General features: G+C 46.3%; 1 protein-coding gene across 5 annotated transcripts in view; it reads left to right on the top strand.

The window, feature by feature from the left end:
* The first annotated feature begins 286 nt into the window (after nt 1-286).
* LOC118505235 overlaps nt 287-20808 on the top strand; it is a 184599-nt gene continuing 164077 nt past the window's right edge. The window contains exons 1-2 of one of the 5 annotated variants that reach the window (XM_036040773.1): nt 287-457; nt 1712-2250. The gene's annotated coding sequence lies outside the window, so the exon portion shown is untranslated. Of the gene's footprint in view, nt 505-1711; nt 2251-20808 lie in introns of all 5 variants that reach the window. The other 4 variants (XM_036040771.1, XM_036040770.1, XM_036040769.1 and 1 more) reach the window with 4 other exon arrangements.

Raw genomic sequence — 20808 nt, 5'->3', positions numbered from 1 at the left:
AACGGAAGATAGGTACGAATTTTAATATGTTTCCTACAAACTCTTCTGTAAGTCTCCTAGTTCAAGCAAACATCACCCAGCATCCACCACTAGCACCAGCTTCTCACTAACGCACTCGTGAAGCTTATGCTACCATTCACTTTCCACGAGAGCACATCTCACACCGCTCTCGCAGCATCTCATCTCATCTCTCACGTACGCGCTCTCGCGTCAGCAGTTCAGCGCTCGGTTCCGTATCGCTTCGGCAAAAAGACGCGATACGAGTGAAAATTTGCCGAAAGTCCCGTTTTTTTTTTTTCGGCGCAAGGGAACAATCTCGGATGAACGCGGGCTCGGCACGGATGCTGGTACGGTCGCCAGTTTGGCAACATCCCGCGTCGGTGTAACAGCCCACTTGGTAGGAGTGTCGTTATCGGTCGTTATCGGTTTGACGTATCCCGTGGTCCATCGGGTACGGGTACGTTATATTGTTCGCACCGTGCGTGTGGTGTTCCATCTGTTACTGTGTGTATCGAGCGAATTGGATTAAAGGGGCAAGAATCGTTGGGCGAGCTTTAGAAATGGTCTTAAAACGGAGATGCAGGCTTGACTCATAATGTCCAGAGTCTTGTCGGTGATAGTTCTGTGTGGAAGACAAAATCCAGATTGATCACTTCCGGCTGGTTCGGGTCAAAATAGGGGCTTGAGCTTGAATGATTGGTTGGCGGAAGCTCGCCATCCTTCGCCCGGTAAAACCTGAGCCACCCGAAGAACGTATCGTGAAAATGCACTAGAAACATCGAACGGACCAGTGGAGGACCCGCAAATCGTTTGAGCGCTCGTTGCGTAATACAAATCCCAGGCCAGCGTAAAAAACTCACTCACCAAGAGTAAATTCAATCAGATTGGCCGGTGAGCTGTTAAAATTTGAAATCGATACCCACAATGGTTGGCGCTGCGTGCCTTGTTATCATTACCAGCATTCGTTTGCATTACGCTTTCGCCCGTTATCGCCCATGTCGGATCGTTACCGGGGCGGTCGGGGATGCTTCCATCCTCAAAAATAATAAACCATAAACGCCCGGCAATCGGAACCCGGCACAGCCATGCTACCAGACCAACGAACGAACGCCAGCCGTACATCTACAGCAATCGAACGATTTTGGGGGAAGAAAGCTGTGTGTGTGTGCCTCGGGCTGAAAAGAAGATAAAATAAAAATAATCACACCCAAACCTGCAGGCTGGTTTTTCGGAAGTTTTGGTTATGGCGGGTAAAGACGGAGGGTAGGGAGGGAGGGTAGGCAAGAGGTCTAGGGCACGGTCGTTAACGCACCGGCAGTTGGAAGGAATCTCGAGAAGCACAACGGAATTCTCGCCATTTCACGAGAACAAGATGGAACCGATCCGGAGCACCGGTGGGAGCGGTGTTGTTAATGTTAACGGGGAAAGCAAGGAAAGGATGAGGCAGGGTGGTTGAATGGGAATGACTTTTCTTTTATGTAAAGTGCGATTCTTTACGGTGGTGCGGCAGTTCAAAAGAATTTTCCTTTGCCGAGGCTTCCTGCTATTTTGGGGGTGCGCTTAGATTAAATGGAAGAATCGCTTAAGATCGAAGATCAGAATCGACTGGCATCAGATAGTATGAAAATTAAAAATGATGGAGAATGTTTATTGAAGTGTGAGCTTCAGGCTTTTATGATAGTGTATTGTAATAGTTTGCTTTAAATTACAGGTTATCGTTTGAGAAAGTAACAGTAAAACTGAGGAATAAGTTCGTCGAGTGCAACGCTAGCGATGTGAGTGCTGACGTTTAGTGACGTTCTCGGGTGAATGTTTCTGTGTGAGTGTGCGGTTCTTTTTACTAATCAAGAAAGCAAAAGGCAAGTGTCACTGTGGCACCGCGTTGACAGATCCGCGTGTGTAGTATTGTGTTGTTGTGCAGAGCTGGAGAAGCTTGTTTGCTCCTTGTGCTGAGCTCAGAAATGTCAATCTAGTGATACGCGGCTACTAGGGATAGCATTCACGTGAAGAGCTATTCTGGCCTGCTGTTCGGCCAAAGAAGCCGCTCCGTGAGTGTGCGTCGGTGTGTGGTCGTGTAAAGTGCGCGTCAGTGGGTGTTTGCTCAATTCTCAATCAGCATCGGCTTTAAAGCAAAAGTGAGGTGAATGCAAAGAAAAACACATCTCAACCCAAGAGGAGGCACGAGGCTTTAAAGTTCATAAATTCTGCGCCGTGAATGGGAGCTTTCTTCGCCGTCAACTGGAGAACTAGGTCAGCTATTTTTATCAACATTCTTGTTAACCTTCGGGAGAGTTTAAATGTACACACATACATTTTTTCTGTTTTGCTGGAGAGCCCTCCAGTACACTCGAACGTTCTAGTAGACGGAAAAGGCATGTCGGCGATTAAAAACCGGTTGTGACATCTCCGAAGGATTAATGCCCACAGGGGGGGTATCCCGGCTCGGAAAACGATTTTCGGCCCAGCCCTTCGGCGCAGGTTCTTATTATAGTTTGCTATTCAAAGCTACGGTCCCAAGACTTGCAGCTGATGGGACGGACGGTGGACGGTCCCTACGGGGGTACCTACTGTGGCCATTTTTGTACACCAGGGCAGAATTAGCATCACAAGCGGTAAAGGGACGATAGTACTGAACTTTGGATTGTACGACCTTTGTACGAGTCTTTGTGTAAAGAAGCAGGAGCAACTGAGGCAGCTGTTGCTTGTGGCACGCCCGGTCGTAAGCATCGCCTAGGACACCGGGTGCCCTGACACTGCACACCATTTCACTGCTCATTAAGCGCCCTGTCCTAGGAAGTGTTCCGTGTGCGGGTCTTTTGTTTCCCAAGCGTACCGCGGTCCAACGTGCACGTTCCCGGGTAGTGGTATCTCTGGTGAAGTCATAATCACTCCTTTTGTTACCGGCAGCCAGCTCAGCATGAACGTTTTCCCGGAACGGTGTCCTTTCGGCGGTGGGCTTTCTTGGGTCGGGAGGCGATACTTCTCACCACCTCAGGGTCCTCTACCGGGACCGAAGAAAGCCAGCCAGCCTCCCAACTTCCCCCGTTCCCCATCAAGAGGCTTTAAATGTGTCGGGTTTGCCAGTTTTGCTTACCTAATTAAACGCGGGTTCGCATCGAAGGGCGGTTACATCCGTGATCGGAAAAGCGTAACGCGGGGTCGTTGTTCTCGCCACCATCACCACCACAAACACCCCTGGACGGGATTAGATGATGGTCTGTAATTAGAGCTGGGCGTTTACACTCCACAGCGGCTGACGGTTTCGCTGAGCGTTCAGCGGACGTTGTCATCGGACGGACGGTAGCTGTCGATTGATAAGTAGCAAATGACTTTGCGGTTCGCTGGCTGCACCGTAACACCCGTGGCTGATCCGTTCCATTAGCGGCGCTTGATGATGGTGGATTAAACAGCAATTTGCTGTGTTTGTGGTTTACTTTTCCCCCTTTTTTGCAGGCGTTGGGAAACGGCTTGCGGTACGACGGAACTTTAGCATGCTGTCAGGCACACAAAACAATGCACAGCCACCACAACAAAAGTGGTGCTAAAAGATGAAGTTGTTTGTCTTGGGCGTGGGGGAATCTTCTTACCCGTTTCGGTGGGGACAGTTTTTGTTGCTGACCTTCAGCTAGGCGGTTTGATCTTTTGTTTTACATCGAAGGTAAAGAAAAGCAGGAAACTTTGTGCAGTCTCGTGTTCGGTAGGGAATTACAAACCTTCCGGGAATTGTAAAGTATTTTGAAGACGTTTTTGATGAGTGCGTCCGGAAGATTTGATTTATGGAAGCCGGAATGCTTAATATTTGATGCAAGGCGCATTTTCGTCTGTGTGTTTGGGCTGGTTGTTTTGATATTTTTAGGTGCTTCATTGTAAAGATATGATCGACGATATCTCTGAAAAAATTAGCTTTGTAGTTGTTGGAGTACATGACAAGCTGTTTTTTTAGTATGCATTTTTGACATTTGGCGAATAGGAGCTCTCACAGGTAAAACTTTGCTCAAGCTAAAGTTTTAGATCTTGTGTTCAAAGACTCCAAAAACTAAATTTGAGTACTACAATAGCGTACCTAAGGTATCGATTGATCTAGGATAGATAATGTTTCCGATGGGCTAAAGAAAGAATTTTGTCTAATCAACAGTTTTAATTGATTAAAAGACTATTTCCCCGAAATTAAATGAACTTTCAGCTGATTCTGGATATAATTTTATCCTTAAGCAATTTTTGAATTTTTGACAGATCTTTGCCATAAACTTGAGTCACTTTGTTGAGTGAAGGATTGCTTCACAAACGGTTAACAGCTCTAGCTTCGTAAAGGTTTTACAAATGCTTCTCAGTACATAACGCAAACTTCTTTCCCAACGGTTATGTTGGCGAAACGAATTAAAAATAATGAGCCACCTGCTAGTCCCAGCTGCTCGGTAGTACACGTGCACCAGTATAAGCTCCACTACCGTCCGGGTATCATGGTAATATTTAAATTTTAAACGTAGCCTACACCTGAAATCTAGCTGAAAGCGGATGAATAATTGTTTTACTTGCTTTGCTTCCACTTTGTTTTGTTGTGATACCCGCTGCCGGCAATCTTTCCAACCTAATTTATTTTACGGGAGCGTTGTACAAAAACTGCCCTACAACCGGGACCGGAGAAAAAAGGAAATTATAATCTACATTTTCCTTACGTACGACACCTTTACGTACGCCGGTGTTTGCTGCGAAAGTTGACCCACATCTTTTGCAGACTCCTAGACATTTTGATGAAACCGACCCCACGAAAAAAAAGCCTTACAGTCTCATAAACACAAACACACACATAAACAGTCTGTACCCTAAACAAACTCACTGGAATCACCTTTTTGCGGAGCCGAATGGTCGGGATTTATGTACCGGGAATGTTTGTAACGGCGAGATTTGTGCGGTTGTTGCGAAAACAAAAACCAAACACATACAAACAGAAAAAAATAGAATCCAATTCGTAAAAGTTACCACAACGCTCTTGAAAAAGTTCCTTCCCTTCCTTCACCCCACGCTTTCCTCAGCCTCGCGTCGTGTGTGTTTCAATTTCTATTTCGCAGAGCGAAGGCTTTCGACTGTAAAGAGCATTAGATTTGGCTTTAAACGTTTTTTCACGAAGCGAAAGTTTGGATGCGTGGGTCGGAAAAACCGTCCTTGACGAGGTTTGATTCGGGTCAAGGAGTTATTCGAGTGTGGTGGCATGTTTGTCCGTGTGTGTGTGAGTTTAACCATTAATCGGTGTTTAGGTTAGACCTAGGTCAGAGCATATTTCGCCTCGCTCACTTTAATGTTGGAATATTTTAAGTAAAACTTGTTCCATACGCTTTTCTTTGCACTATACAAGCGGAAAACTAGGGGAAATATCGTTGAGCGGGGCTAAAAGCAATTATGTGTTTCACCATAACCGTTTAGCGCAAGAGCGGGTTTCACTGAGGGCGGTATGGAGTGTAAACGATATTTTTTTATTGAGAGAAAGGCAATGGTAGCTTTAAAGTAAAATTTTATTAACTCATCATTAATTACACAATTAAACTTAATTCGCTTCCATTACAAACATCACACAGTGACACACACATACACACACACACCAATAACAAGAGGAAAAGTGGTAAAACGGGAGCACGACAGCAAGAGCTTAAAGCGTGAAAAGCTTGATTTATTGCCTACCGAGACTACCCCCCGAAGGGTCATTTTTCCGGCGCGTCACATTCAGCGAGCGAGTTCGTATCGGAGCGGCAGTTAAAAAAAAACGGCCCCACAGTTCGAAACGCTGTCGGCAGGGGATTATCTCAAGAAGGCGAATGTTAAACGAACACACTTGGCCGGTGTGTTGTGAAGGAAAGGAAGGAAAAAGAACGAACCGAGACTCTCTCGAGCTACCGCCATCCGAGGACATGTGAGACGTGTGCGGGAAAATGTAAAGGACACGCTTTCCGATTCCGACCTTCGAATGTGGCGAAGGAAAAGCACGGAGCAGTAAAGGGAAAAACAGCCACCAGTTTACCTTCGGCTTTTCCCCAGCCTGTCTGGTGCTGGGGTCGCTTCACTTTTCCACCAGTGCAGGAAAAGCAGGAAATGGAGGCTGTTTACGGTAAAACATAAACCCGTCGTCACCAGCGCCAGGCGGTGGAACGACGGGTAAGAGGAAAGAAGATCGCGATTCAAAAGCGTTTGAGAGTACGGGGTGAGAAAAAAAGGGAAAACCGCATTAAACTTCCAAACAGCCGAATCCGACCCGTGGCCAGGACCAAAACGGAAGGACCTTCGCTTAGGATACGCGGGTTGGAAATTGATATGTTTGTTTTAAATTGAATTTCAGATCCACTTTCTCGCCGGGCCAGTGGCCGTTTTTTGAGCTGGCGCTTTTAACCGACTCCGTAGCGGTGTTGGAAGTCGCGGCTGACTATAATAATAATAACAAGTTGGGAGAGAAAAGCAGAGCAAAAAAACAATAAAACATGGCTTCACTAATGGCGGCCTGGTGATGTGGCCTGGGGAACGGCAACAATCGAGAGATGACACTTTTATTGCAAAGAGTGGGGTTCCACATGCAGGCAGGCAGGTGGGCGAAAGTGCAGGCAGGAGACGCCGGGTGCCGTGTTTATTTATTTCAATTAGATTCTTTATCGTGTTGTCTTACGAGAGAGAGAGAGAGAGAGAAGCCAGAGCAGGAGCCAAAGCGTGACGTACCGAAGTGCTAAAACAGGATTTCTGATAAGAGCGCCTTTTGACACCGACAATCGGGTATTCCGATACGGATCAAGTATCGACGCGAGTGGCCAAACGCTATTGCTTATGGATAAATGTTTATCCGTACGTGAGTGGGTACCGGATTTGCTGAGGCGGGTGTCCTTTCTGTGGACTGAGGCTGCTCAGGGAGGCTGGGTCTCGCTTTTGGGAAGGGTAGGTAGCCATTTTGTCGCTATGATTGTTTCTGGTTGCGACAAGTTTTCCTGCTGCCGATGTTGTTGCGGACCTTTTTTTTCTTCTATCTCGGTGCCTGAGTGTGTACGATATGCGCTGGGACGGTAAATATCTTCCCAATCGGGTTCGGTGGCTCGTTCGCCCACAGATCGGTTGTACGATTGGGTTGTCGGAATCAGTTGTTCTCTTGGCGGTGGTCCGTACCCGTGGGACACTGGGTGGGGTGCGATATACCAGGAAAAAGAAAACAAGCTTTCCCGGCTTGGCGTGGGCAGCACATCTGGTTGCGCTGTTGGCAGTTGTTCTCGATCGTCACAGGTCATATAGTTTTGCTACTTGGCACTTCTTTTCGCAAACGGCAGGCACGCAGGCTTGTAGTGTTGTTTTTAAAATTTTGGGAAAATTTCTTTCAGGGTCTACGTTGAAAAAAAAAAACCCGGGTGGAAAACAGTTTCACAGATGGGCTTTTCTCGCTACTGATATCGTGTAGAACTGAGTGGAGTAAAAGAGCTGAAGAATGAACTACATTGGAGAGATTGCGCATGAAACTTACTTCTATGAGTTTTGTGGACTTTTGTAGAAATCTATTAAAACTAAAGCTTCTTTCCATGTGTGACGCCCAGCTCGCGTGGACACCAAAGCGAAACGGACTCGACGGGACCACAGCTTGACTTGGCATACTCCTATCCATTTGTTCCGACGGTAAAAAACTTTTCCGTACCTTGGCAAGCTATGGGAAAAACCAGAGAGAGAGAGAGAGTGTGAAGAAGAAAACGGGAGCTCATAATGGGAAAAGTGTGTGGAAAACAATTGTCTCTTACCGAGCCCATTTCGATATTTAGACCCTGGACCATGTGTTTGGCCGAAGAGAAGGAAGTACGAAAGAAAAAAGAACGGATGAAATAAAAGACACAGCTTGAATTTTTCATGGTACAAGCTTCGATCCTCAGGAGACTTAGTCGTTGTCCTTGCGCACTCTCGTTAAAGTGTGTGTGTGTGTGTGTTTGTTGTGTTTTCTTACCGTCTCCTCTATTTCTGGTCGTTGTCAGTTTGTTTTACTGTCTTGTCTGTGTTTTCATCCCCGCGGGAGCAACGTAAAATCTGTGTGAGAATCAGACCGTTTCGAAGTTGCGTTTCTTTCCATTTGTCTCCGACATTAAGGGATTGGGTGTGTTTGTGTGTGTGTATAGACCCCCAATGGGGTACAGGCGAAAAACCCCTTCGGCCGCCTGTGGGAAAAGCAGTCTGTTGTTGGCGTGTTGATGATGGGTTCGAAAGTGTGTTGTCTGTAGGTTTTGGGTTTCCTTTTATCAAAACGCCGAACGCAACCGAGGTGGGATCGTTTTTGGGCTTTAAAAATGTATGTGTCGTTTTCAGACCAAGAATTCCCGATGGATGTCGTCGCGAATGTATTACGTGTGACGTTGTGCAGGTTTCAGCCGAATAATTGGGTAAGAAATTGACAATTTCTTCGCGCAAATGGAATGATGTAAAGGAAATATCTTGTACCACTTCTGCGTAAAAGCAAAGTACAGCGACACATTTGCTGAAGTTTGGATGGAGCTTTCTCACTTTCCTTTTCTTTCCGTCTTTGTGACCGTAAGCGATCCGCTAGGCAATATAACTGTCAATAAATTGCTTACTACAATCATTTTTACCGTCACGTCAAACTCAAGCCCTTGCTCAAAGTGCGATTCAGATGAGACTTGAACCACAGTATCCCGGTGCGGTGTTGTAGGCTGACTGCCGAAGCACATTAGGCCTTTGAGCTGCTCGCGAGAAGAAGCGCACTTAGGTCGTTTTGTTGTATGCGGTTAAGAGTGCTCCGTATGTGCTTGTCAGCATGAAACTAACTGAAGTCATTGACGAACTCTGCAAAGGAAGCCAATAGAACTTCAAGTGTTTTTGAGTAATAAAGCGGTTCAATTAATTCTCCAACATTTTTCTGAGTGAAACGACACCAAAAGGACTCTATCATCTTCTTTCCATCTAAAGATCCACGAATTCAATCTGTGAAACCTAAACCTTCTTTGTCACACGCAAAGTATTCAGTCAATCAGTGGAAGCTACTAAATGGTCGCTGAAGCCATGCCGTCATCTACATTGCTATTCACGACGGCAAGCTTGAAGCTTGATTGGAAAAACTCGATAGAACGTGAAATCGATCGTCCGGACATTTGGTTGGTTTTGTGCCATTGCGTCCGAACAGGAATGTTATTTTTCAAGTCCCGCAAGATTGCGCTTTACACACTGCATTGAACTTACCCGAATCCGATGTTTTGTTTCGTGTTGGGAAGGTCTATTCTTGAAGGAGTCAGTCTTTAATCCTAGCCAACTATCGCGATCACGAATGCTGTGCGGTTTTCTGCACGACCTTTACTGCGCCAAAATGTGCACGTAACTTTTCACTTTAGCTTTAGCGCGGTGTGTGCCTTCAACGTAAGGGGAAACCCGCCACGGGGAATATGTGTGCGGGCGTTTTATGTTTTACACCGCACATCGCTCGTGTGGCTTGCGGGGCTGTGGGATTTTGATTCCTCATCAATTGATGAGCTTTCGTGACGAGCTTGGCAAACGAGTGAAGAAAAGCGCATTAGCTTCCACTTTGGTTTGCACGTGGCCGACCGACGATCCCGGTCATTCATCGTTTTTGATGACTAAGTGCTAAACCACCAAGGTGTGACTTGCACAGCGTTCGCGATGAGCATCCGAGCCCGTGCAAGACACTCGAAGTAAAAGGGCATGATCAATATTCAGGAGCAGCAGAAGAGCATAACTTTATTTTTTTATGGGTTGTTTCGTCGTTGCTTCACCGACCGGGCACGAGACGTGGCTGTACCCTGGGCGAGTGAGCCACAAGGCGATGGGTAGTTGAAAGCGAATGGAGCTGTTAGCAATGAAATGAAGTCACCGAACGTGTGTTCGGCATCGTTGGCATGCTGGTTTGGCTCCATTGGCTTCGCATGCTGCACAGCAGGGAGCAACACTCTCTCGTCTTGTGAGACGAGCACGAGTCAGCTATGGATTTGGCAAACCGTATCGTCTTATTTCATTTCGTCTCATTTACGGTTCGGTAGACGCACTAACTGACTCGTATGGTGGTGTTTTTGGGGTTAACAGTAGATCCACCTGCCCGTTTCGATGTGGTCAAATCTGTTTGGCAAATGGGTGGTGCCTTTATTGAATTCAAATGTAAGGATAGTTTCCCCATCAAGATGCTGTGTACATTTTCGATAAATCAGTTACCATTTTTTCCCAGTCCCTCAGCCCGATTGAAGTCGAAAAGGATGTTAAGCATCGTTTCAACACTCAAATTTGAGGTTCGATCATGTTTGCACTGCGAAGTTTGTGTTTCCTGTCTCTTAAATCCAGTCCAACAGCAAACCGGTTCGAATCAATCGGTTCGAAGTTTGCGTTTCTCCGGCGTTGGAAGGTGAAACGAAATTCGTAAACATTCAACCCAGCCCCGAACGATCCAGTCGCTTGATGAGTCAAGCCGGACGATGAAGGTTTGGCCAGGTGTGCAGCCGAAATGTAGTCCGGAAATCGATAACCAATGTTTACCGGTGTAATTTCTCCTAATTAATTTGCAGCTCATCAAAGCCAAACCCAATCAATCAGTGGTCAGTGGAAGCGGACCGGGCGACCAGTGGAGTTTGTTTGGCAGGTGTTGCAAGCCTGACGGTGGGAATAAATTTATCTTGTTTGCCGGAAATATGACACGGCAAAAGAAGCACAAGAAAAGCGAGAAGTTTCAACGGAACTGGTGTAATTAAATTTAATTGACCCTTGAACAGGGTCCCCTCGGGGCTATTGATATCGATCGGTAGGCGTGAGCTTAAATGTAGGTTAAAATTATCTGGAAGGTGTTATCTGCTGTTAATTTGGGTTTGGAGTTTCCGCTTTGTGTCAGTTTTCGGTGGGAGTTTTTCGATTGATAAATTGGCGAATCTCTGATTAATTGTTGCCAGTAACTGTGAGGAAGATTGATGAAGAAAACGAAGAGTCATAATTAAATAAACTTTGGAGTCCCCTGGAGTGGTCTTCTTCAAAGTTCATATGACGTTGCTCACATAAGTATGAAATTCTTCAAAACCTTAGATCCAATCATACTCCTCGATGACACCATAGTCCTCTATAAACGGATAAAACCATTACGGCTCAATATTTGGAGCAGAACTGAGCCCCGCTTCGTAGTAAAAACATGCTTCTTTCAGTTCGTTTCGAGTCCGCAACCCCCTCCTTCTCGGCGTATCACCAATGCGCCGAACCGTTGATTGGCCGGATTTATCGAATTTTGCTTTTGCCACCTTCCCCCGCAATCGATCAAATTGTGTTAACTGCAGCCAAGGGACACAGCCACCGTCACCGGAAATCTGAGTTGATTTTGCAGGATTTCGATTCATTGCTGTTTTCCCTCGTCGGGACACCACCCACCGGGGTCTCGCTTCTGCTATCTATCCACGCCGGATAGGTATGGTCGGTGCGAGCATTTTCCTCCCAACAAAACATCCACGACGCTGACGATGCTGATGATTCCAATCATAAGATGATGATAATGATGCCCGTTTTGAATAAGAGAGACCGCAGCCGATACTCGACCTACTTGTCGCCATTGCGGACGGATAATGGGCGGCAAATGAGAGGTTTCGGTGTGTGAAATGCGAGTTGAAACGGATCCGGCATTTTGTGCCGCACACCGGTGTGGGTGAGATTGTTATTCAAATGGTTTTTTTCTCTCTTATTTTGGTTGTTGCGTTCTTTGCCCGCGCTAGCGAACCCGCGATGGTGGGGTGAGTAATGGTAGAAAATATTTGAATAAGTGATTTCGCACCGGTTCGCGTCTTATCGGGGGACGGCGGGATGGAAAGCATTAAGAAGGTATTGCTATTTGGAATATATTGCAGTGAGTTTTGCGGTAGCGGGAGAACGGCGAGCAGATTTTTCATGGTAAATGCAAAGAATGGGCAAGATTTGTAAATAGAAAAGGAATATTTTATAATGGACAATCGTTGATGTTTTGCTACCGGTTTGTCTGGGAAGTCAGAAGGAACGATGGGAGTTTGTGGTATTTGGAATTGATGCAGGCTTGTTAGCAATGAGCAAACGACAGCTCATTAGCGTAGAAGAGTTGTGTATGTTGAAGCGGAGAGCGCACGTATGGCAAAGATAATCATATTCCTTTTCTGTGGGTTCCACGGGCTTCCATAATCTGGGATTTTATTTTCTTCGGCCAGACAGAGACAAGAAGGACAAAAATAAGGCGCACTTCAAATTTGGCATTCTTCCGTCATTTCTGTTTCATTAGTGTGTACATGAAATATTCATTAGAGTTTTTGCTTTCTTCCGAACGATGGAGGCGCCTAGTACTTTATGATTGTACGCTGCGTTGATGGAGGCGCCCAGTACTTGTTTGAATCCTCTGTTGTTTAAACGTTTGAAGTAATCAGACGTTAAAGTTATCGTTTTCCTTATGTGTTTCCCTGTTAACTATTCAAAAGTCGTATTGAATTGCTCCACACACTAATGCAACGTTCAAACGTGTAAATCGATACACCTCACATGCTTGCACAACTCATTACACGTAAAGTGTTGCTGGTGATTAAGTATCCTTCCCCCGAGCGGGAATCGACCTGACAGGAGTGGTGTAAGAAAATACGCAATCGAAATCATCTGCACCGCTCGTTGCGCAGGTAGCAAGTGGAGTCTTGCATTAATGCCGCGGTAACAGTTGTGCGAGAGAGCATTGATTGATCGGTTGACTGATTGATGGATTGATTGATGGGTTTGGCGGGTGTGCTGCCAGCTAAAGCGTTTTGATATTCGTGCACACCCGATAATGGTTTCACCTGATACGATCGTTTTGAAGAGCGCGATTCTCCCTCAACCTGTTTCATAATGTGTTCCATTCGCCAGTGCCGACCAGTGTGTTAAGTGGCACCTGAACCTGAACTTTGTGCCACCATTGAAGTGCCGTGCGGTTATGAGCGGTTCTAATTTGTTTTAGCCTCCACTTGCGCATTCCTTGGAGTATTGCAATTAAGTTTTCTACAACCGGGGAGAAAAACATGCTGCAAACCACTGGTTCGAAGGGGTTGGGCACACTTCATCCCAGCTGCCGATGCTGCTCGTTTTAGTTGTCGGTTCGCACACGCTTAACTAACCCACAAGCGCCACAACTCTTCCTCATCAGGTCAACCGCTTTTCAGTCGCTGATAATACAGAGGTAACGAGCTCGTTTTTCATAAAATCGTGTCCCACTTTCACACCGGTGGTTAAAATCCTTCGTGTGTGATGGGTTTTCCCATGTGCGTTTTTTCGTTTTTCCCTTGCTTTTCACCAGAGAGAGAGAGAGGGAAAAGAGGGGCATGATTTTGAGCTCATAATTTAGTGCCGACACAAGCTTTCTCTCACACACACACATACTCACAAACAGTGTTGCAAAATTTTGCTGACACGCAAATTCGAATTTTCCCAAGCGGAAATCCTGCCTTCGTGTGCCGTCCCGTGGATTGGGCATGATGGTGCTGTAGCGTGCACCAAGCTGTCCAGGCGGTTCCTTTTTATGCAATTTGGCTTCAGCTAAACGCGCCCGGAACGAATGTGGACTATGTGTTGAATATATTTGCAACTAAAATAACTTTCTCCTGTATGTTTGCACTACATTCCGAAAGACGCACGTGCAGTCACACACACACACACACACAAACACCAACACACAGATGGTTGGCCATGTGTGGCATAATTTTATGTTGCTACCACTCGACCAGTGGAAAACTGTACCGTGCTACCCCCTTTTCGTTGTGCTCGTTCAGTGAAAAGTGGTGTGTAATCGGCTCGGAGTGGAGCGATTGGGTGGTGTGGTGTGGCCGAAAAATGCAGTGCCATACTTTCTCAATTTCTGTACAAGTTCCACGGCAATAACAGGCCGGGGCTTGTGTGTTGCCGAACTTCTCCGATCACCATACGACACCGAGCAATTTCTAATGCCGTTCGGGAGTGTGTCGAAACTCGCTTCTGGTTACCGAGTAACCACAAACGTTCAAGCACACTTCAAAGTTCAACCAAGTGCAACTCATACTCAGACACACAGACACACACATTTAGCTCCCTTATGGTGCGAGCATCCGGAAGCAACACTCTTGGTGTGAGTGTGTGTTGCGTGGTCAGCAGTCCGGTGTAAAGGGAAGCGTGTTTTGGGGGCTTTCCATGCGAGACCTGGTGCGAAACCGACCGAACTGTGAGAGCGTTGATGCAAACAAAAGCACAAAAAAGAGCGGAAGGAAAAAAAGGTGCAGAAAAACAAGAACTCCATGCAGAGTTTTCCCTCCGAATAGATAATTGGGAAGCTATTGTTACATTACATTTTCCACTCGGAGTGCATCCGGTACGATGCTGGGAGATTGTGCACCACCGAGGCACCGTGTTCTCTAGGGAGAAATTGATACATTAATTTACACTCGTTTGGAGCAGTGCAAAAAAGCAAGGAGATAGAGAGAGAGAGAGAGAGAGCGAATAACATCTTAACTACATACCACGCTGTTACGCCGTGTTGTCTATTAGAGCCGTAATTATGCAGTGGAAGTTTGCGTTTTTAATTGAAAATGTGGCTTCTGTTTCGATTTGACCGTGGTTCGAATTTCCCGGTAGGTAGCAGAGCTAAGGGGGAAAGATTTATCGGCGGAAAAGCATTGAAAACTGTGCACTGGGTGAGCGGGAGAAAAGTGTTTCGTTACTTCTATCGAGGATAATCGATAGATACAGCCGGCGCAGGATGTTTGCTGCCGTGCCTGCCTGCTTGCTTGGTGGTGGCTGGCCGTTTGCTAAGGTGGGTAATTGAGCGGAATAAGTACTGTTAATGGAGCACTTCCTGAAAGCTGAGATAGTTACAGGACGCAGGAGTGCTTCGGAAATGGAAATGGAAAGTGTTTGATTGTATAATTCATTGGTGTAAATAATTGACACGCAATAGGAATATTATTTTAGCAAGTTAAAGAGAGTGGTTAAAGAATTTTCAATATTGCTCGATTGCTAAAAGATTTTTTTTAAATTACATGAATAAAAGATATTAAAATGAGAGCAGTGTCTTCCAAAATAGGGAAAGATTGTTTTTTTCAAATTGGTGAGGTAAAGTAATAAAATCCCAACCAACTCGCAGAGTAGAAGCTCCTAACGCAATTCAATTCCAACTCTAGTACCGACTTCCGCGGATGCAACATAATTTTGTTGCCAAATCAATACATCGCATTGACCTTTCCGGTGTTGCATCAAGTGCAAGTGCACTGTAAAACGGGCCCTTCTATTCGATTTGTACACAAAGTTATCAAGTGTGCGTAAATCTGTTTCGCCGCGAACGCTTCCCACCGAGCGATCCTTAATCAACTGCAGTTGAAATCACAACAAGCACAATCACACACACACATACGCGCGTATTCTAAAATCGATTCAATTCAACCCAACTGTTCCGGTGTGCATTTTTTGTGCGTTAAAATAGGCAAACTCGGTTTGGGAGAGCGGTTAGTTCCTTTATTTTTTCCCCCGTTTTTTTCCGCTGGGGGTTTGCTGCATTTGTGCTCCGAAATATGCTAAGCCTGCACGAGGTGGGAGGGCAGCACAGCGGGTACGCTCGCTTCCCCATTAGTATGCAGCTCGAATGCAACAACTTGACCGCCGGAATACGGAATCGTGCTCGAGTGCAGCAGCAGCAGCAGCAGCAACAGCGGCAGAGCGTGTTTGTACGGTTGGTTAGCCGGTTGTTCGGTCGATTGGTTCGATTTTTCGGATGTTAGAATTCCGGGCAAGTGCCGGCTCGCTGGAAGCGTCTGCTGAAGTGCGCGAGGATTTTGAGGATAGGAAATTGCGATTTTCACTCAGCACTACATGCTTGTTCGGCGTTCGTGCATGTACCGTGCCGACGAGATTTAACCAATCGCCATTGGAGTGGGTGCATACGGGTGGGCGTGTTGTAATGCTGACCTTACCGTTTTGGGGCGAGCGGGTGGGGTGTAGTTTAGGGGATGTGGATGGGGTAAAGCCTACTATGAACTCGTGTTGCACCGGGTGCAATTAAAGCCTTCATCTTGATAATTACATTTGAAATACGGTTCGCCGTGGGAGCTTACCATCACCGTTTCCCGGCAAGCCCTGAGTGGGTTAATATCAGGTGATTGTGTGTGCGAGCTGGCACACATGTGGTGTGATGGGTTGGGTGGACACGAGCGGCGGCGTGCAGGAAATTGGAACAGGAACCTGATCCGGTGATCTGATTTCGCTGTTGTTGCTTGGTGAATCGGACGCGCACCATTCGAAAGTGGTTTCGCCGGTGTGCTTAATTAAAATGGTATTTGTTTGATTTGGAAACATCCCTATTGAGTTATGTTGATAAAGGCCAGCAGAAGATCGTCGGTGCAATTGAGATGCGATTCGGACACGATAAGGATATCGGGGATGTATGCATTGCAAAGAGATACAGTGGCCCTGCTTTTGTGAAGTTTCAACGCGGATTTGGAAGTTGGTTGTTGAAATATTTGCATTGTTATAGTTTAAATCAATGAAGTCCTCATTATGAAAGCTCTTCTACAATGATACTGCTATCAGATTCTTGACGATAGAACATTGTAATGACTTTTCATGATTCATTGGGACTACTGATGAGCCAAGTAGCTCATATGGGTGAGCTGAGCGAGTCCGTTTCGTCTAAAATTGTGAGTTGGCTCATAAGGCCGGTTGGTTCACTCATAAACTGGAACTCGGGGGAGTTGCTGCTGTACCTGGTCATGCACTCTCGTATTTATGGGCTAGCTTGTGAGCCTAGATTAACTCTCAGATAGATCTGAGAGGCGAGTTGGTTTTGAATCGGCTGGGCTGGTACAGGATATGACCATCTTTTAAAAAAAATTTGTTACAAAAATTAGGAGATTTTTGTTCTAAAAATACTCAAACAGCGACGACTGATGGATCACTTTAAACAACTTTTTACACAGAAAACACAGACACAGTCTTAAAGTTTAATTATTATATGAACCCATTATGCCCAAACCCATAATCGGTTAAGACTAATTTAATCTTATTTTTGAGCTGAAAATTACGAAACGAAGGGAGAGCAAACAAAACAAAAGCGAGGATAGCAAAGAGAAGAAAACCATCAGCGGATTGGCCTAGTTGTTGCTTAAAGCGTTAAGCGAACTTTTCTCATTTCGTTCCGGAAGACCAGCGAAAGAAAAAAAAAAAGACGAGTAACATGTTCGGCTGAAGGTTGAAGCACTGAAAACACAGACGAAATAGAAGGCAACAGGGAAAAAAAACCTTCAGCTTGTAGGGGTGTGCTCGTGTCCGCAGTCCCAGGCCCGTAGGCCCACATTCCCCAGAGATTAAGGGGCTTTTAGCGCGGGCTCACCTCGTGAGGGTAAGCATGGAATGTTGGAGGAAGCTCACTCTCGCAACACTATAATTTCTCCCGGACGTAGCTTATGCGGCATAAACTCGAGTCTACCGAGCCGTCCGTCCATTTCGGACGGCGCTGACGCTTGGCACGGAAGGACTTTCATCAGCAACAACTTCATTCGCTTGAAGCTAACCTGTCTTACCGGTCGGTCGGTCGGTCGGGCCTCTTCCGTTTTTCCACGCTGTTTCGGATGGCTTAGCAAATCCGTGTCCGCCTTCGGATTGTCAGACAGCTTAAAGTACGATATTTCGGTCGCAAAGAAGTAGCACGACCAGAAAGAGGTCGGTTGGCGCTTCACTCAATCACGACGGGATTTCAAACATTCACCATAATGAAGCTCCGACGAAGCTCTCGCTCCGGAGCAACAGCACTAGCCGGGTGCTGCATTGAAACACACACACACGCACGCACCGAAAGGAAAGATTTGAAGAAACGACAGCCAAAACAATGGCCCAAAACGAGGCTGAATCCCTCGAAATTATCCAACAAATGAATTAGAGCCGGCTAAGCCCCGTAGTTCCGTATGCCGGTCGGCTCAATGGCGCGATCCGGCCAGACCGGAAGAAATCAAAACCGGCCCAACGCATTTGCCACATGAGATCCTATGAATAATAAAATGGGGAAAAATCTACAGAAGCTAATGAATAAATAAGTACGGTAGTGGAATGATATTATTTAGCATCAAAATCGGCGCTGCCGAAAGCTCACGTGATCATACACAGTCCGTCGGCCGGGAGTCACAGTCCGCTGACGGATCCGGATGCGACTGACCGGTCTTCCGGTGCGTCCGGCGTCGGGTGACATGCTTTCGGGCGATGAAGGATTTGCTGATAAGAGTTGCTGAGCACGTTTCTGGCCCGGTATCGGCCCGGCGGCACAGAACGGTAATTTAATTCGGGAAATTGTGGTGCAAAGCCCGATCCCGGAGATATTGCGTGGCCGTACGCATCCTCAAAATGTGGTTTAATGGAGGATTTAGCCAACGATATGGGATTGGTGGTCATACTAGGAAATAAAGTGAATTTAATAGAACTTTAAGTACTGTTTGTGTGAAGGAAATTTTCTTTTGCAAGTACATCTATAATTCCGATAGCTATAGTTCATACTCTCTTTCCATGAAGTTGTGTGAGAAGTGTGAGAGTGTGTCGAATGTCAATCGAGTACGAATTTTCTTTCACCACTGCTACTAGCTATCTGCAGCTGATCTAATCCTTAGCGCTGCTGAAAACTTTAGCCCGATTGGTCCTGAAACTTGCCTGCCTGCAGCTTATCACACCGTGAAAGTTCGATCCAATCGATCAGCCAACTCGGGAAAAGCGTTTGGAACAGAGTGTCACGTAAGCAAATAGCCGAACCGAACTGCATCCTCCAGGTCTGTCCAGGCGCATTGGAAAGACTCGAAAGACTCGTGCTGGATAAAGTATCCGTCCCATACACAGATCCAAACATACGCGCGCTCAAAAACCTCACATGAGCGTAATCAAATTTTGATGCTTACTTAGCTGCAGTTTAGCGACGAGGAACCCGAAACTATTGGTCTTCGCGTTTTCTTATCGAAACGCCTGTCGCAACTTTGCCATACATTGTACAACGGGAGCGTGGAAAAAAACTGCCAGAAAACTTGCAACACGAGCTGTTTTTCCTGTTCTTCGTCGGGTTTTCCTACTGCATCAAAATGCAGCAAAACTTACTTTGTTGTGGATGATTGAAAGTTTTTCCTGTTTTCCGAGTTTTTTTTTTGCTTGTTGCCTCCTGCTGAATAATGTAATGGTTGTGTGTCGTGATCAGTCGATAAACTGCAAACTAAATTAATGTTTGTCGTTTTCATGGTGTGCACGGTACGGGGTTCTTTTTTTTCTGTCTCTCCCTCTCTCACTGCCATCTCGGGGAAAAGCGCACAAATCTAGCTGTCAAACGACGGGCCCGATGCCGGTGCGACAGTGGGCGACTGTTGCCACTACATGACACCGATCTGTCATCGGTAGTGGTTTGAACTGTCAATCAATTGGTGGGTATGTATTTTTCATGCCGTTTGATGGCAGAAGGGGGAGGAAAAAAAATGAAGGTGTTTTTGTGTGTGTGTGTGTCATTGGAGCTGTTTGAAAAGTGATACACCCGCCACATTACCGTGCGATGGAAACTCATCCCTCAGCAGCTCAGGGGATTGAGCAACAACCGCATTGACACGTGCCTGAGATTATAATGGAGCTGTGGAGCACGCGGTGGCACTTCGGAAGTTATGATGAATTATTAATGCTTTCAATTGATGCTTCCCAGCACGCAAAAGGGACGACGGGTATTGCTTTTGAAAAATGGTCCAGTGTGCCTTACTCTATCTCCCTTTCTCTCTCTCAGTCGCTCAAGCTCCATTCGTCAGTTCGCTAACCTTGACGGTGGGTGGGATGGTTTCGATCGATCGCATTTTTGACGGCACAGGCAGTTCAAAGCGCTTCGATCACGTGAAAATGGTGTCACGAACTGTACGGAACTGCTGCCAGCGACCCCACACAAAATTGTTGCACTGCAATGCAATTGAAAAGCAATCAGTGAATCGATTTGCATTTAACAATCTCTTTCCAACAGTTTTCCCACAGTTGGGGTGTTTGCGTTTCAACTCTAACCTCCATTTTGCTCTTCATGTATGCACAAAGGGTGCGGGCGCCTCTTTTGCGGTATTTGACCTAATTAACAATGCATGTGTCACGGCGGTTTTTGGATGGATTTTGTATGTTACCGCCAGCTATAAGATATAATAGTTCGTGGAACTTTTCAAAGAATTCACAAGTAGCTGAGGTACTATGTAGGTACGAGCGGTGAAAGGTTGAGGGAAAGATTCTCGGGAATTGCGCGCACGAGCTTGAAAAATGTGCATAATGATATTTCATAATGGTTTTGACGGTGAAGCCGAGATGAACGAAGCTCGAGGTCCCGGGCGCTCATATGTCAAGCGGAGAAGTGACATACGTTCGGTTGCTGCTCGCAGCCCTTTCATGTTACCCTCACCACCACCATCGGCTTCCGGTTCATTTGCCGTTGATTACAAATCGATCCTGGCGCACGGATGTCGTACCGGCAGGCGTGCACACTTCCCTCGAGGGTTAACCACCGCAGTGTGTATGTGCGACGAGGCCTTTACCTTTCGCCAAGCCTATTCATATCGGTGCTGCGTCTTATAATGGGAGAAAAAGCTTCATCTTAGCCTGCGGTGCAAAATAAGACGTCGAGCGGTAGATAAAGGCTACCGCTAAGAAATGTAGATTTAATGTTTCCCTATGACCCCGGTGTATGTGTGTGTGTGCGGTGTGGTTCGTTTGAAAAGACGATGGCGTTTGAAAGACGGCGAGATGGTGCTTCCCGTGCGATAAGAGCAACGTGGCACGCCCGGTAACATTCATCTAACGATGAATCTTTTATCCACCGTCACCATAGCC

Source organism: Anopheles stephensi, chromosome 2 (genome assembly GCF_013141755.1).
Source record: "Anopheles stephensi strain Indian chromosome 2, UCI_ANSTEP_V1.0, whole genome shotgun sequence".
NCBI classification, from domain to species: Eukaryota; Metazoa; Arthropoda; class Insecta; order Diptera; family Culicidae; genus Anopheles; species Anopheles stephensi.
The sequence above is the reverse complement of the archived record's forward strand: the minus strand, read 5'-3'. Positions and strand labels throughout refer to the sequence as shown.